At 36.4% G+C, this 15,562-nt stretch overlaps 1 long non-coding RNA gene and 1 other non-coding gene across 2 annotated transcripts in view; one reads left to right on the forward strand and one right to left on the reverse strand.

Annotated features, from left to right (window-relative positions):
- The window catches only part of LOC149126554 (uncharacterized), a 519,369-nt gene that overhangs the window by 426,145 nt on the left and 77,662 nt on the right, over nucleotides 1-15,562 (reverse strand). The window lies entirely within an intron of this gene.
- Nucleotides 5,126-5,232, forward strand: LOC127493309 (U6 spliceosomal RNA). Its single transcript, XR_007923368.1, has one exon. It is a non-coding gene; the product is annotated as a U6 spliceosomal RNA (small nuclear RNA).

A 15,562-nucleotide genomic window follows, 5' to 3' on the forward strand; every position in this document is an offset into this window, starting at 1 on the left:
ATCTGATTTCATCATCATTTAAAAAAAAATCATCTATTATTTTTCACTTTATGTTTCTGTGTGGGAACAAACTGTTGAAATCCTTACTTAAGGTATACTAAGCTGATCTTCTGTATACTAAGATAATCGAAAATGAATCTTGATGTGAATGGAAGGGGAGAGGGAGTGGGAAAGGGGAGGGTGGTGGGTGGGAGGGACGGTATGGGGGGGAAAGCCATTGTAACCCATGAGATGTACTTTGGAAATTTATATTCATTAAATAAAAGATAAAAAAAAAAAATGGTGCCTGAGTGAGGAGATGTGCTGGAGTCCAGATGTGATGTATTCAGTGCATATTCTGGCAAAATAATAGCTCAGAAATGGCTTAGCCTCTTGTAATCAAGGTTGGGTCACAGGTGTGCATTTAAGCTTGCAGAAGTTCTGAATTGATCCTTGTTATCCCAGACCTATTAACTATAACTATGTGAAGTAATTGAGGGAAGGCCCAGAAATACCCTAGCCTGTCCCTGGAGATTTCTGCTAAAGTTTCTCCTATATTACTCTTCTTCTCTGTAGAATTTAAAGTTTATTAATTTATTTTTATTTATTTGAAAAGCAAGAGCAAGAGAGAGAGAGAGATCTTAGCTGGTTCACTCCCCAAATGTCTGCAAAAGCTAGGCCTGAGCCAGGCCAAACCCAGGAACCCAGAAATTCATCTGGGTCTCCCATAGAAGTGGAAGGGATACAAGTACTTGAACCATCATCTACTGTCTTCCAGGGTACACATTAGCAGGGAGCTATATCAGAAGCAGAGGTACTGATCCTAGCCAATCCAATATGGGATGTGAGCATCCCAAGTGGTGGCTCAACTGATTGTATCACAACACTCAGCCCTTTTCTGCAGGATTTTTTGTTTTGGATTGCTTTTGTTTTTCTCTTTTTGCTTTATTTTTTTTCTTTGTCTTTTTTTCTGTAGGATTTAGATCAGAACTTCCCAACTGGTGCCTATGGCTCATGGACTTGCATGTGGTAGCTTTGAAATACAGAAATACTGAGCCACTCAGGCCTTGGGGCTGGAGTCCTGCAGTAGATAGCTATAATTTTGATACATATTTTCTAAGAATTTCCAGATAAAAGTCAGAAATTAGAATCAACATCAGCCCCATGATGTCCACAGTTAAGATACACAAGATATGACACATATCACACTAACTGCTCACATATGGCATCATAAGTTTCCCCTGTGAGGTGATCTGTAACCTGTAAATCTGCTTTAGTAGACAGAATAAGGCCAGATTACCAACCGTTTCGCATAACGGACTATGGACCTGATGGGAGAGTTCCCACTGAGTGAAAGAACACAACAAAAATATCACTTCATAGAGGAGTGGGGGAATACCTGGATTATATATCTCCAAACCTGAGTCCCAATTTCTATCTTTCCATATATCCAATACTACCATCTGTGACATTGTGATTATCTATGGGCATTCAAACTGTAGTAAAAATGCATGTATATTGGGGGCCAGTGTTGTGGCGAATGGGTTAAGCCTCTGCTAGTGATGCCACCATTCCATATTGAGGGCCAGTTTGAGATCCAGCTGCTCAGCTTCAAATCCAGATCTCTATTAATGCACCTGTGAAAGCAGCAGATGATGACTCAAGTGCTTAGACCACTGTTACCCACATGGCCATATCCTGGGGCCATTTCAGCCATTTGGAAAGCAAACCAGCAAATAGAAGATGTCACTCTCTTTATCTCTGTCACTCTGCCAAATAAATAAATAAATATTTTTAAAACTGCATGTGCATTCTACAGTTATAACTTGATTGTTGTTTTTAAATCTTACATAGGGGCCAGCGCTGTGGCATAGCAGGTAAAACTGCTGCCTGCAGTGCTGGCATCCCGTATGGGTGCCGGTTCAAGTACCGACTGCTCCACTTCCAATCCAGCTCTCTGCTACAGCCTGGGAAAGCAGTGGAAGATGGACCAAGTCCTTGGACCCCTGCACTCATGTGGGAGACACAGAAGAAGCTCCTGGCTCCGGGCTTTGGATCGGCCCAGCTCCGGCCGTTGCAGCCAATTGGGAATGAACCAGCAGATGGAAGACCTCTCTCTCTCTCTGCCTCTCCTTTTCTCTCTGTGTAACTGACTTTCAAATAAATGAATACATGTTTTTTTTTTAAATCTTACATAAAGGAGCCAGTGGTATGGTGTGGAAGGTTAAGCCTCCACCTGCAGTGCCGGCATCCTATGTGGGCACTGGTTCATGTTCCAGCTGCTCCTCTTCTGATCCAGCTCTCTGCTTGTGGCCTTGGAAAGCAGTAAAAGATGTCCTAAGTCCTTGGGCCCCTGCACCCACATGGAAGACTCAGAAGGAGCTCCTGGATCCTGGATTCAGATCAGCTCAGTTCCAGCCATTGCAGCCATCTGGGGAGTGAATGAATCCACAGATGGAAGACCTTTCTGTCATTCCCTCTCTCTTTCTCTGTAACCCTACCTCTCAAATAAATAAAATCTTTTAAAATCCTCAACAAAATACTAGCAAATAGAATCCAACAACACACCAAAAAGATCATCCACCAGACCAAGTGGAATTTATCCCAGGTATGCTTCAACATACAATCAATAAACATGATACATCATATCAACAATATGAAAGATAAAAAACATATAATTATCTAAATAGATGCAGAGAAAAAATTTGATAAAATACATCTTTTCATGATAAAAAAATCTTTAAAATTGGGTACGGAAGGACCATTCCTCAACAGACAAGCTAATATAGAAAAAACCCACAGCCAGCATCATATTGAACGGGGGAAAGCTAGAAGCCATTTTCACTATGATACAGAACTAGAAAAGGATACCCACTCTCATTATTATTCAATATAGTTCTGGAATGTTTAGCCAGAGCCATGAGGCAAGGAAACAAAATTAAAGGGATACAAATTGGAAAACAGGAAGTCAAATTATCCCTGTTTGCTGATGACACAATCCTTTATATAGGGGAACCAAAATACTCCATTAAGGGACTATTAGAACTGACAGAATTCAGCAAAGTTGCAGGATGCAAAATCAATACACAAAAATCAATAGCATTCTGATACATTAACAACGCTTTGAGAAAAAACTTGTAACACCAGACCCATTCACGATAGCTATAAAAATAATAAAGACCTTGGAATAAATTTAAGCAGTATGTAAAAGATCTCTACAATGAAAATTACAAAATCTCAAGAAAGAAAGACAATAAGGCACCAAAAAATTGGAAATCTCCACATGGATGGATTGAAAGAATTAATATCATCAAAATGCCCATATTGTCCAAAGAAATTTATAGATTCAGTGTGATACCAATAAAAAATTCAAGGATATTCTTCACAGATCTAGATAAAACAATCCTAAAATTCATATAAAACACAAAGGCCTTGAATAATTCAAGCAATATTGAATAATAAAAACAGAGCTGGAGGTAACACAATACCAGATTTCAAAGACATTATACTCAAAACAATCTAATACTACCACAAGAATAGATATGTAGAGCAATGAACAGCATAGAAATCCCAGAAATTAATCCATACATCTATAAAAAGCTAATCTTTGATAAATGAGCTAAAAATCATTCCCTGAATAAAGGACAATCTTTTCAACAAATGGTGCTGGGAAAACTGGGTATTCACATGCAAAATTTTGAAATAAGACCTCCTAATTTACACCCCATATAAAAATCAATTCACAGTGGATCAAGGATCCAAGCATAACACCTGAAACCATCAAATTACTAGAGGAAAACAAAGACTTACTGGAATAAGAACCCAGAAGCACAGGCAACAAAGCAAAAACAGACAAATGAGATTATATCAAGCTAAAAAGCTTCTGAACAGCAAAGGAAACAAACAACAAAATGAAAAGGCAACCAATAGAATGGGAGTAAATATTTGCAAACTATGCATCCAATAAAAGATTAATATCCAGAATATATAAGGAACTCAAGAAACTCAACAACAAAACAAACAACCCAGTTAAGAAATGGGTTAAGAATATGAACAGGCATTTTTCAAGAAGAAAATACAAATGGCCAATAGATATTAGACAAAATGCTCAGGATCATTAGCCATCAGGTTTGAAATGCAAATAAAAACCAGAATGAGGTTTCACCTTACTCCAATTAGAATGGCTACCATTTAAAAATTAAAAAATGACAAATGCTAGGGAGGATATTGAGACAAGTGAACCCTAATACATTGTTAGTGGGAATGCAAACTACTACAACTATTAAGGAAGAAAGTATGGAGCTTCCCCAGAAAATTTAAAAGATACATACATTATATAACCCTGCTATCCTACTCCTGCTACCACTTCCAAAGGAAATGGAAGCAGCACATGGTAGTCACCTGTAGTCCCATTTTTATAACAGTTCAATTCACAACAGCCAAGATATGAAATCAACATAAATGTCCATCAACTGATGACTGGCAAAACAAAATATGGTATATATACATGATGGAATACTACTCAGCCATAAAACTGATATCCTGACATCTGCAACAAAATGGATGCAAATGGAAATTATGCTAAGTGAAAAAAGCCAGTCCCAAAATAAAAATGTCATATGGTTTTTCTTATTTGTGGTAATTAATTTAGAGAGGGAGGATAAAAACTGTGGGGATACCTTATCATTCGGTTTATAAATGTTGTTTCACTGAATCAGACCATATAAATGCCAATATACTCTTTTTTTTTTTAATTTTTTTGACAGGCAGAGTGGACAGTGAGAGAGACAGAAAGGTCTTCCTTTTGCCATTGGTTCACCCTCCAGTGGCCGCCCCGGCCGGCGCACTGCGGCCAGCACACCGCGCTGATCCGATGGCTGGAGCCAGGTGATTCTCCTGGTCTCCCATGGGGTGCAGGGCCCAAGTATTTGGGCCATCCTCCACTGCACTCCCAGGCCACAGCAGACAGCTGGCCTGGAAGAGGGGCAACCGGGACAGAATCCGGCCCCCAACCGGGACTAGAACCCGGTGTGCCGGCGCTGCTAGGCGGAGGATTAGCCTAGTGAGCCACGGCGCCAGCTACCAATATACTCTTATTTCACATTTAAAAAAATATACTCGTTTCACATGTTAAAAAAAAGAAATGGTGCTCGCTTCGGCAGCACATATACTAAAACTGGAACGATACAGAGAAGATTAGCACGGCCCCTGCGCAAGGATGACACGCAAATTCGTGAAGCGTTCCATATTTTTTTACAGACAAATATCCCTGATGAACATAGATGCAAAAATCCTCAATAAGATTCTCGCCAATAGAATGCAACAACACATCAGAAAGATCATCCACCCAGATCAAGTGGGATTTATCCCTGGTATGCAGGGATGGTTTAATGTGCGCAAGACAATCAATGTGATACACCACATTAACAGACTGCAGAAGAAAAACCATATGATTATCTCAATAGACGCAGAGAAAGCATTTGATAAAATACAACACCCGTTCATGATGAAAACTCTAAGCAAACTGGGTTTAGAAGGAACATTCCTCAATACAATCAAAGCAATCGATGAAAAACCCACAGCCAACATCCTATTGAATGGGGAAAAGTTGGAAGCATTTCCACTGAGACCTGGTACCAGACAGGGATGCCCACTCTCACCACTGCTATTCAATATAGTTCTGGAGGTTCTAGCCAGAGCTATTAGGCAAGAAAAAGAAATTAAAGGGATACAAATTGGGAAGGAAGAACTCAAACTATCCCTCTTTGCAGATGATATGATTCTTTATTTAGGGGACGCAAAGAACTCTACTAAGATACTATTGGAACTCATAGAAGATTTTGGCAAAGTAGCAGGGTATAAAATCAATGCACAAAAATCAACAGCCTTTGTATACACAGACAGTGCCATGGCTGAGGAAGAACTTCTAAGATCAATCCCATTCACAATAGCTACAAAAACAATCAAATACCTTGGAATAAACTTAACCAAGGACGTTAAAGATCTCTACAATGAAAATTACAAAACCTTAAAGAAAGAAATAGAAGAGGATACCAAGAAATGGAAAAATCTTCCATGCTCATGGATTGGAAGAATCAACATCATCAAAATGTCCATTCTCCCAAAAGCAATTTATAGATTCAATGCAATACCAATCAAGATACCAAAGACCTTCTTCTCAGATCTGGAAAAAATGGTGCTGAAATTTATATGGAGACACAGGAGACCTCGAATAGCTAAAGCAATCTTGTACAACAAAAACAAAGCTGGAGGCATCACAATACCAGATTTCAGGACATACTACAGGGCAGTTGTAATAAAAACAGCATGGTACTGGTACAGAAACAGATGGATAGACCAATGGAACAGAATAGAAACACCAGAAATCAATCCAAACATCTACAGCCAACTCATATTTGACCAAGGATCCAAAACCAATCCCTGGAGTAAGGACAGTCTATTCAATAAATGGTGCTGGGAAAATTGGATTTCCACGTGCAGAATCATGAAGCAAGACCCCTACCTTTCACCTTACACAAAAATTCATTCGACATGGATTAAAGACTTAAATCTATGACCTGACACCATCAAATTATTAGAGAGCATTGGAAAAACCCTGCAAGATATAGGTACTGGCAAAGACTTCTTGGAAAACACCCCAGAAGCACAGGCAGTCAAAGATAAAATTAACATTTGGGATTGCATCAAATTGAGAAGTTTCTGTACTGCAAAAGAAACAGTCAGGAAAGTGAAGAGACAACCGACAGAATGGGAAAATATATTTGCAAACTATGCAACTGATAAAGGGTTGATAACCAGAATCTACAAAGAGATCAAGAAACTCCACAACATCAAAACAAACAACCAACTTAAGAGATGGGCCAAGGACCTCAATAGACATTTTTCAAAAGAGGAAATCCAAATGGCCAACAGACACATGAAAAAATGTTCAAGGTCACTAGCAATCAGGGAAATGCAAATCAAAACCACAATGAGGTTTCACCTCACCCCGGTTAGAATGGCTCACATTCAGAAATCTACCAACAACAGATGCTGGAGAGGATGTGGGGAAAAAGGGACACTAACCCACTGTTGGTGGGAATGCAAACTGGTTAAGCCACTATGGAAGTCAGTCTGGAGATTCCTCAGAAACCTGAATATAACCCTACCATTCAACCCAGCCATCCCATTCCTTGGAATTTACCCAAAGGAAATTAAATTGGCAAACAAAAACGCAGTCTGCACCTTCATGTTTATTGCATCTCAATTCACAATAGCTAAGACCTGGAACCAACCCAAATGCCCATCAACAGTAGACTGGATAAAGAAATTATGGGAAATGTAATCTATTGAATACTATACAGTAGTCAAAAACAACGAAACCCAGTCATTTGCAACAAGATGGAGGAATTTAGAAAACATCATGCTGAGTGAATTAAGCCAGTCCCAAATGGACAAATATCATATGTTCTCCCTGATTGGCGACAACTAACTGAGCACCAAAGGGGAAACTTGTTGAAGTGAAATGGACACTATGAGAAACAGTGACTTGATCAGCTTTTGTCCTGATGGTTGATGTACAATGTAATTCTTTATCCATTTTAGTATTTTTTGTTTTGTTCTAGTACCATTGGTTGAACTCTGTAATTAACACACAATTATTCTTAGTGTTTAAATTTTAACTGAAAAGTGATCCCTGTTAGGAATTTGGAAAACATTATGTTGAGTGAAATAAGCCAATCCCAAAGGGACAAATACCACTTGTTCTCCTTGATAGGTGACAACTAACTGAGCACCAAAAAGGAAACCTGTTAAAGTGAAATGAACACTATGAGAAACGGTGACTTGATCAGCCCTCACCCTGAATGTTAATGAGCAGCTTAATATGTTATCCCTCTTAGTATTTTTTATTTGTTTGTTCTACTTAATACTTTTGGTTGAATACTGTAATCAATACACAATTCTTCTTAAGTGCTGAAACGTAACTGAAAAGTGATCACTGTTAAATATAAGAGTGGGAATAAGAGAGGGAAGAGATGTGCGATTCGGGACATGCTCAAGCTGACTTACCTCAAACAGTAGAGTTAGAAACATACCAGGGGATCCGAATTCAATCCCATCGAGGTGGCATGTACCAATGCCATCTCACTAGTCCCAGCGATCAATTTCTGTTCACAATTGATCATAATGATAGGACTAAGAACCAAAGGGATCACATAAACAAGACTAGTGTCTGCAAATACTAGCTGATAGAATAAAAAGAGAGAGAATGGTCCAACATGGGAAATGAGATACACAGCAGACCCATAGAATGGCAAATGTCCTAACAGCACTCTGGCCTCAGCATCAGCCCTTAAGGCATGCGGATCCGGCTGAAATGCCCATGAGAGTATTTCAGGCATGGAAAGCCAAGACACCCTGGGGGAAAAAAAACCTAAATGAAAGATCTCCACGAGTGAGATCCCAGTGGAAAGAATGGGCCATCAAAGAAGGAGGTACCTTTCTCTGAAGGGAGGAGAGAACTTCCACTTTGACCATGGCCTTGTCTAAAAATGATCAGAGTCAGTGAACTCAGGGGGCTTCCATAGCCTTGGCAGCTCATGACAAGAGCCTAGGGTGATTACTGATGCCATAAACAAGAGTGTCAATTTGTTAAGTCAACAACAGGAGTCACTGTGCACTTACTCCTCATGTAGGATCTTTGTCCTTAGTGTGCTGTACATTGAGATTTAATGCTATAACTAGTACTCAAACAGTATTTTTCACTTTATGTTTCTGTGTGGGAGCAAACTGTTGAAATCTTTACTTAATGTATGCTAAACTGATCTTCTGTATATAAAGAGAATCAAAAATGAATCTTGATGTGAATGGAATGGGAGAGGGAGTGGATAAGGGGAGAGCTGTGGGTTGGAGGGACGTTATGGGGGGAAGCCATTGTAATCAATATTCTGTACTTTGGAAATTTATATTCATTAAATAAAAGTAAAACAAAAAAAACTAAAAAAAAAAAAAAAGAAATGGATGGAGGGAATAATATCATCCTTGCAGTACTATTAATGCTCTGTCCTTAATTAGAATGTTCATTATGAGAGTGAACAGAAGACAAAAAAACTCATTGATCTGTACACTTAAGTTCATTTCTTGATATGCATGCTGTATTTTAATAAACAATTTAAAACAAAAAAATGAATAGAGCCCTGGCACAGTGCTCAGTGCTAGATATTGTACACATATCTGTCTTTCTAATGTGATTATTAGGGCTGTATCATGATGTAATTTTACACAAATTTCAAAATATATTCCCAATGATTACAGAGCTAAATGCAAATTCCAAATCTGAACTTCCAAAGAGAATTCATATTAAAATTTTTCTGAACTCTATAAAAAAATACAAAAGGCTTTTCCATGTTTCAAAGCAATGAAGAAATTTACTTTTATTTTGGTATAAAATTCAGTGGTTTGAGGATATTTGAGGTCTTTCCCATCTCTAAATTTAGGAATTTTTAATTATGGTACACACTGCCTCTCCATCCCTTTACCTGCTATATCTTTCATTAATAACAGGCAGTGTGGTATGTGTTCTTTCCAATCCTACAGAAATACTCCATCCCTACAACAAATGGAATTTCACTTTGGAGAACTCAAACAGGAATTGTACAAGTGATAGACCCACAAAAGGGAAGGTAAAAGGCAGACTGTTCACTTACTTCATTAGAAACAGCATCTCTGGGAAAAAATGACTCCCAAATTAAATTAAGAGGACTCCACTCATGTTGATATGCCATAATACATAGAATTTATACTTTCTGGACAAAAATCTATCAGTCACATAGACAAAGCGCAGAAGGTTGCTAAACTCAAATCAAGTGTTAAATTAAACTTAAAGCACTTATGTGTAATGTTCATTACAGCATCTTTTATCTACAATAAAAATCAGAAAATTCCTATTCAACAAATGAAGTCTATATGTGATTTGGAAAAATTACAAGATAGAATATGTAGCATAATTCTGTTCATATAAAAATTCTATGTGTGTATACAATTTAAAAACAGAAAGATGTCTGAGAAAGGCTGAATCTCAGATGTGATTTAGAGCATTTTATTTTTATTCATACTTTTCTATAGTATTTGCATTTTCTTCAAGAGTATGTTTTAGGATGTATTATTTTCACAATAAAATTCTCCATTATGGGAAAAGATTAGTTCTAATGAAATTTCAATATGTTAAACTGATATTTCATAGATAGTAGATTAAATTGACTACATTATACTTTGTACATAGAATTCTGATTAATAATAAACAACTGCCAACTTCCTTCAGTGGAAAATAGTAATAGAAAAGAAAAATGCAAGAAGATTGGTTCTTACTATGATTAAATTGTAAAATAATAGCAGTGAAATAGTTTATATTTTTAAAATGCATATATTTAAGTGTATTAGATAGCAATGAAAATGTTCTTTGCAGTGATTTCTAAATTATCAGTTTACAAAAATACCTGAAATTACAAGTATTTATAACTTCACTAATTTCTCCAATTGTAGATAATTTAGGTATTTTGATATTAAGTATATTCTGTATATTTCAAAAAGTGTATTATTCTCAATTTTATACGTTTTTATAAGTTATAACCACCACATGATTACTACGAAGAACCTAAGCTTTGATTCTTAAACCATGGCTCTTATAGATGTTGGCAATGGGACTCTGCCAAATTACCCAGAACTCAGCTTTATATATAAAATATACATGCTATTTGCCTTGAAGGGTTGTTGTGACAACAATCTTGTGTAAGTAAAGCACCTGTATCCTCCACTGTGTAGGCATTCCTTTGGTATTGCTGCAGTCACTCTTACAAATCATGACAGACCCCATTTTGTGGACTGTCTGGGGAAGGCCATATTTTAAGCACTTTATATGAACTATCTCGTTCAATCTTCTAAACAATTCTATATAGTAACTGTTTTTATTGATCCTATTTTACAGATGAGGAAACTGAGGGACAAGCCCAAAAAGTAACTGGCACAAGATCTCTGGCTCTGCAGCACTTTTTGCCGCTAAATTTTGCTGCTTTGAGTTTAAGTCTATGTTGTTTTATAGTAACATATTCATTGCAGAGATGCTTTACTTGATTTACTAAGATGGTTACATCTTCTGAATAGGCAGTAATTTGAGGATTTAGAATTCATTTCTGCATTGCAATAATTAACCCACAATTTTTTGGTATATTTGAAAACATTTTGCAGACATATAATCTGATAGGTGGCCACTTTTATGTAAGTGGTCTAGTAATTATTCAAAGCTATTAGTGCATAAAATATTTCTAAGTAATCATTCTGGTTTAACTACATTAACAAAATAATATTTGCACAATGTGTAACTTATTTCTAGTAAAAATGAATTGCCATACACTTTGTCAATGTTACTCATGGAGGAAATTGGTAAGAAGAAGGATTAAAACAGGCCATCAGTCTTCCTCCCATTAAAAGGATTTATATCTTATCATAGTATATTTTCAAATAAATATTCATGCTGTAGTTTTCACAAATTGCAGTAAAACTGAAATGCAAGAGTTCTCCAAAACCACATGAATATGTATTTTTTAAAAAAATAGTAACTGTAAAACCTTTGTCAAAGTTTCATATAATATGTTAAGCACTCCTTCCAGAAATGGAAAAGTGACATATTTGCAGATAATGGGAAGGAGAAAGCCTGAGGTCAGTGCTCCCCATCAGCAGCACTGCTGATGGGAGGAAAATGACCAACATCTTTAATCCAGAATCGAGCAAGATCACCCTCTTTACGTATCATTTAAATGAGAAAATGCTCATATCTTTCCATTCTTTTTTTGGCTGGTCTTTTAAAAATAGAATCATGAGGCTCTTAGTGTACCATGCCTTTTATAGGACCATTCCAAAAAGAATTTTAGAAGAATAATGGCTATATTATATGTGGTTTATCATGTTCTCAGTAAAAGCAGAAAAGCAATTGGTCAGGAGTTTTCTGTAACAACATAATACTTATCAGAGAAAATAATCTACTCACCTTTGGTGGCACTGTATATAAATAAAGGGGTATACTAAGGTGCTTCAAATAATTATGCATGATACCTAAATGTCATTTTTCTAAAATGATTATATTGTATAATTTATTTCAGAGGTATTAAATATATCCATAAACTAGGTAATAATTAACCCAATCAATATCAAATATTAGCTAGAAGATTATCTTTTTAACTTTTTTATAACAGTTTACATCATTAGACATGCTTTCTAAATTTTTGCAAACTTTATGTCCACAGTAAGCAATTCCTTCAAGTATATATTCTTCATCTTTAAGTGTATTGCTCAGTCAGTTCCAGTTTGCTCTCAGGCCAAGGAGGATTTCAGTGTACATTGGACTATAAAATCTATCAAACTCAAATGAGAACTTTAGCTCCAATTTAATCCAGTAACTCTGGCCAGACACTCCCCCAATATATGGTATGCCTATTATTGCTGAATCACAATAGGATGAGTTCCTCTCTAATGCTTGTGATGCTAAAAATGAGCTAACACACCTTTTGTTCCAATTTTTTACCAAAAAAAAATCTAAGAGCTGTAGGAGAAGTGGGGTAAAAACAACAGCAGATGTTTATAAACACAGAACCTTACAGGCAGAGGTTGGTTGATGCTGAAAGAGCATAGAAGCAAGAAATTTCCAAACTGAGATAATAGTTGATGCAATTAAAGAAGTTGCACCTTATCCTGAAGGTAGTACAGGAGAGGCATGACAGTTTTTTTATACTTCCCCTAAAACTCACTTTGGCTTGACATTTAGTTTTGGTCAACAGGAGTACTTAGAGTAATTAAAAATAGCTTACCTATTCAAACTTTAGCCAGAGTAGGAAATCAGCAAAATAGACTCCTGGCTTGGTCAGTAGATTAATAATATACATATTTATAGAGAAAAAATTTTGTTCTCTACTTAAAAAGAAGCTATTTCCTTCCTCGGTTCTTATCTACTGTTAGTTTATACAATCTCAACAAGCATAGGTATGTATGGCAGGTTGGTACCGGTAAACCAGAAATATAACAAGTAGGTAAACAAGAACATGTGACAATTAACAAATAGCAGAAGACTGAAAAATACAAAGCAAGTTTAAAACATTTTTAACAGACCAATATAGAGTCAATTAACCTTAGCAAAAGTAAAATTCAACAGGCATTGAGAACAACATAATAGTTATGCAATAATTACCTGAGGATTGTTTAAATAAGACAAGGAAATGTAAAAGCAATTCTGAAACATTTTTTAATGCATAGAGGAAAACACTCCTTTATTCCAAAAAGGGCTACCTGAAGTGAATCTAATTTACCAAGAATTCGGGATGCCTAAACTAGTAATCATGATGAATAAATCCATATACTAATACACGATTTTGAATTGCTATAAAAATCTTAGGAGGGTAATGTAGTTAAGTTTTTAACATTCAACACTAAATAGCAATAATACTGAAAATACATATAAACCTACAGTTTTGTTTTAAAATTTGAAACAATCTGAGGTAAATGGGACATTTTGAGAAGCTGTCTTAATTGAGATTACAGGGATTATTTACAGCACTAAATTAAGTGAAAATTTACTATATTGGAAGAGAAGATCATTTAAGTTCACAAAACCTCCTCGGTAATTTTTTTGAAGACAAGGAACATTAGTTTGTGGGTATAAAATTCTGGATGATCTTGTTTAGTAATAGATCACAACTAAAAACATGAAGTTTTTCAGTGTCAAAACATCTTGGATAAAAATACAAGATTTACATTCAAGTTTCTATTAATTCTTTAGAAAAAATCCACAAATTTATAATATTAAATTACTTTAAATTTGTTTATATTCAATTTTGACTGCTAAACTTTCATTTAACATTCTTGAAGGAGGATATTCATAAGCACAGAGGTATTGATTGCTCCTCAATTTATAATCGAATCACAAGCTTAATTGAAGTATATTGGCAGTGATGATTTTATCATGGGCAAAACAATACTATCTTTACAATGAAAGCAATTTAAGTTGGAGAAAGATTTGGCTATTTTCTCTTATACTTCTTTGTGAAGATGTAAATAAAATAAGATGAAATTTCAGAAGACTGATTTGGCAGCTTCCATACATATACACTTTAACCCAGTAATTCTTTCTAAGGAAATAAAGAAATAAAAATGACTATAAAAGACTGTCTAAGATAGCATTATTTAATAGAAATTAAAAAGGGAAATCTCAAAAGAGGTGCATTTGTTCAAAAACTGAAATATTCACATAACAGAATAACAGAATGTGTATATTTATATGAAATATTTTCATTTGAGAAACATTAGAAAGTAACTTTAGAAATTTTTTTAAACATGTCCCTCAAACATGAACAGTACTTATGCCATGCCTGGATGATACCTTTTTTTTATTCTTTTCCATGTTTTCATGATTTTCTTTCTTTCTTTTTTTTTCTCTTTTTTTTTTTTTTTTTTTTTTTTTTTTTTTTTTGACAGGCAGAGTGGACAGTGAGAGAGAGAGAGACAAAGAGAAAGGTCTTCCTTTTCCGTTAGTTCACCTCTCAGTGGCCGCTGCGGCCCGCGCACCACGCTGATCCGAAGGCAGGAGCCAGGTGCTTCCCCTGGTCTCCCCTGCAGGTGTAGGGACCAAGCATTTGGGCCATCCTCCACTGCACTCCCTGGCCACAGCAGAGAGCTGGACTAGAAGAGGAGCAACCGGGACAGAATCTGGTGCCCAGATCGGGACTAGAATCTGGGGTACCGGCGTCGCAGGTGGAGGATTAGCATATTGAGCCGTGGTGCTGGCCAAATTTTTCATGATTTTCAATGAGCATGTATATATTTATAAACATGGAACAACATCACCACTGCAAAGAGATTTATTTTGGTTGATCACATCATTGAATATACAAATATCTACTAATTAAGCTGAACACAAAAGTATCACATATTGGACAAACTTAATTTTAAAAAAAATCACTGTCTAATTGATGCATAAGCTTTTGTTGACTTCATTAACAATAATGCCATCTCTCAGCTTGCTGTGTTTTTTTGATCTGTCCCTTTATCTCAAGAGTAAGATGGCGAGTTACACCTAGCCTTACACTGGAACCATCTCTAGGGCCTGCAGCTATGTCAAATTTCCTCTGACCATCTTCCTCTACAGAGAGGTCAGTTCTTGCTCTCTACTCCCCAGTCAGTAAGCACATCACACAACATCATCGTCCACTCTGGATTACAATCATTTGGTGACCTGGTCTCCCCCAACCCGCACCCCACTCCCAGCAAATCATGAGCTCCCAAGAACAAGAATCATGTCATATACATATCTGTACTGCTAGCACTTAACCCCCATGCAGCAGAGGGTATACAACAGTCATTGGATAAATTAATTTATATAGGTCTCCCCATTCAGTTTTTCTTGATATTAAGTACAAGAAGAGAGAAGGCAGAGTAAACCCAGGCCCTAGGACCATTCCTGGCAAGTTAAAAAATATTATTAACTTGTCAGTCATTTAAAATATTAAATATGAGGTTCCAAGATGGTAGAATAGTGACA

This window comes from Oryctolagus cuniculus, chromosome 5, assembly GCF_051225735.1.
Source record: "Oryctolagus cuniculus isolate XC-2025 breed Fujian yellow rabbit chromosome 5, ASM5122573v1, whole genome shotgun sequence".
NCBI lineage: Eukaryota > Metazoa > Chordata > Mammalia > Lagomorpha > Leporidae > Oryctolagus > Oryctolagus cuniculus.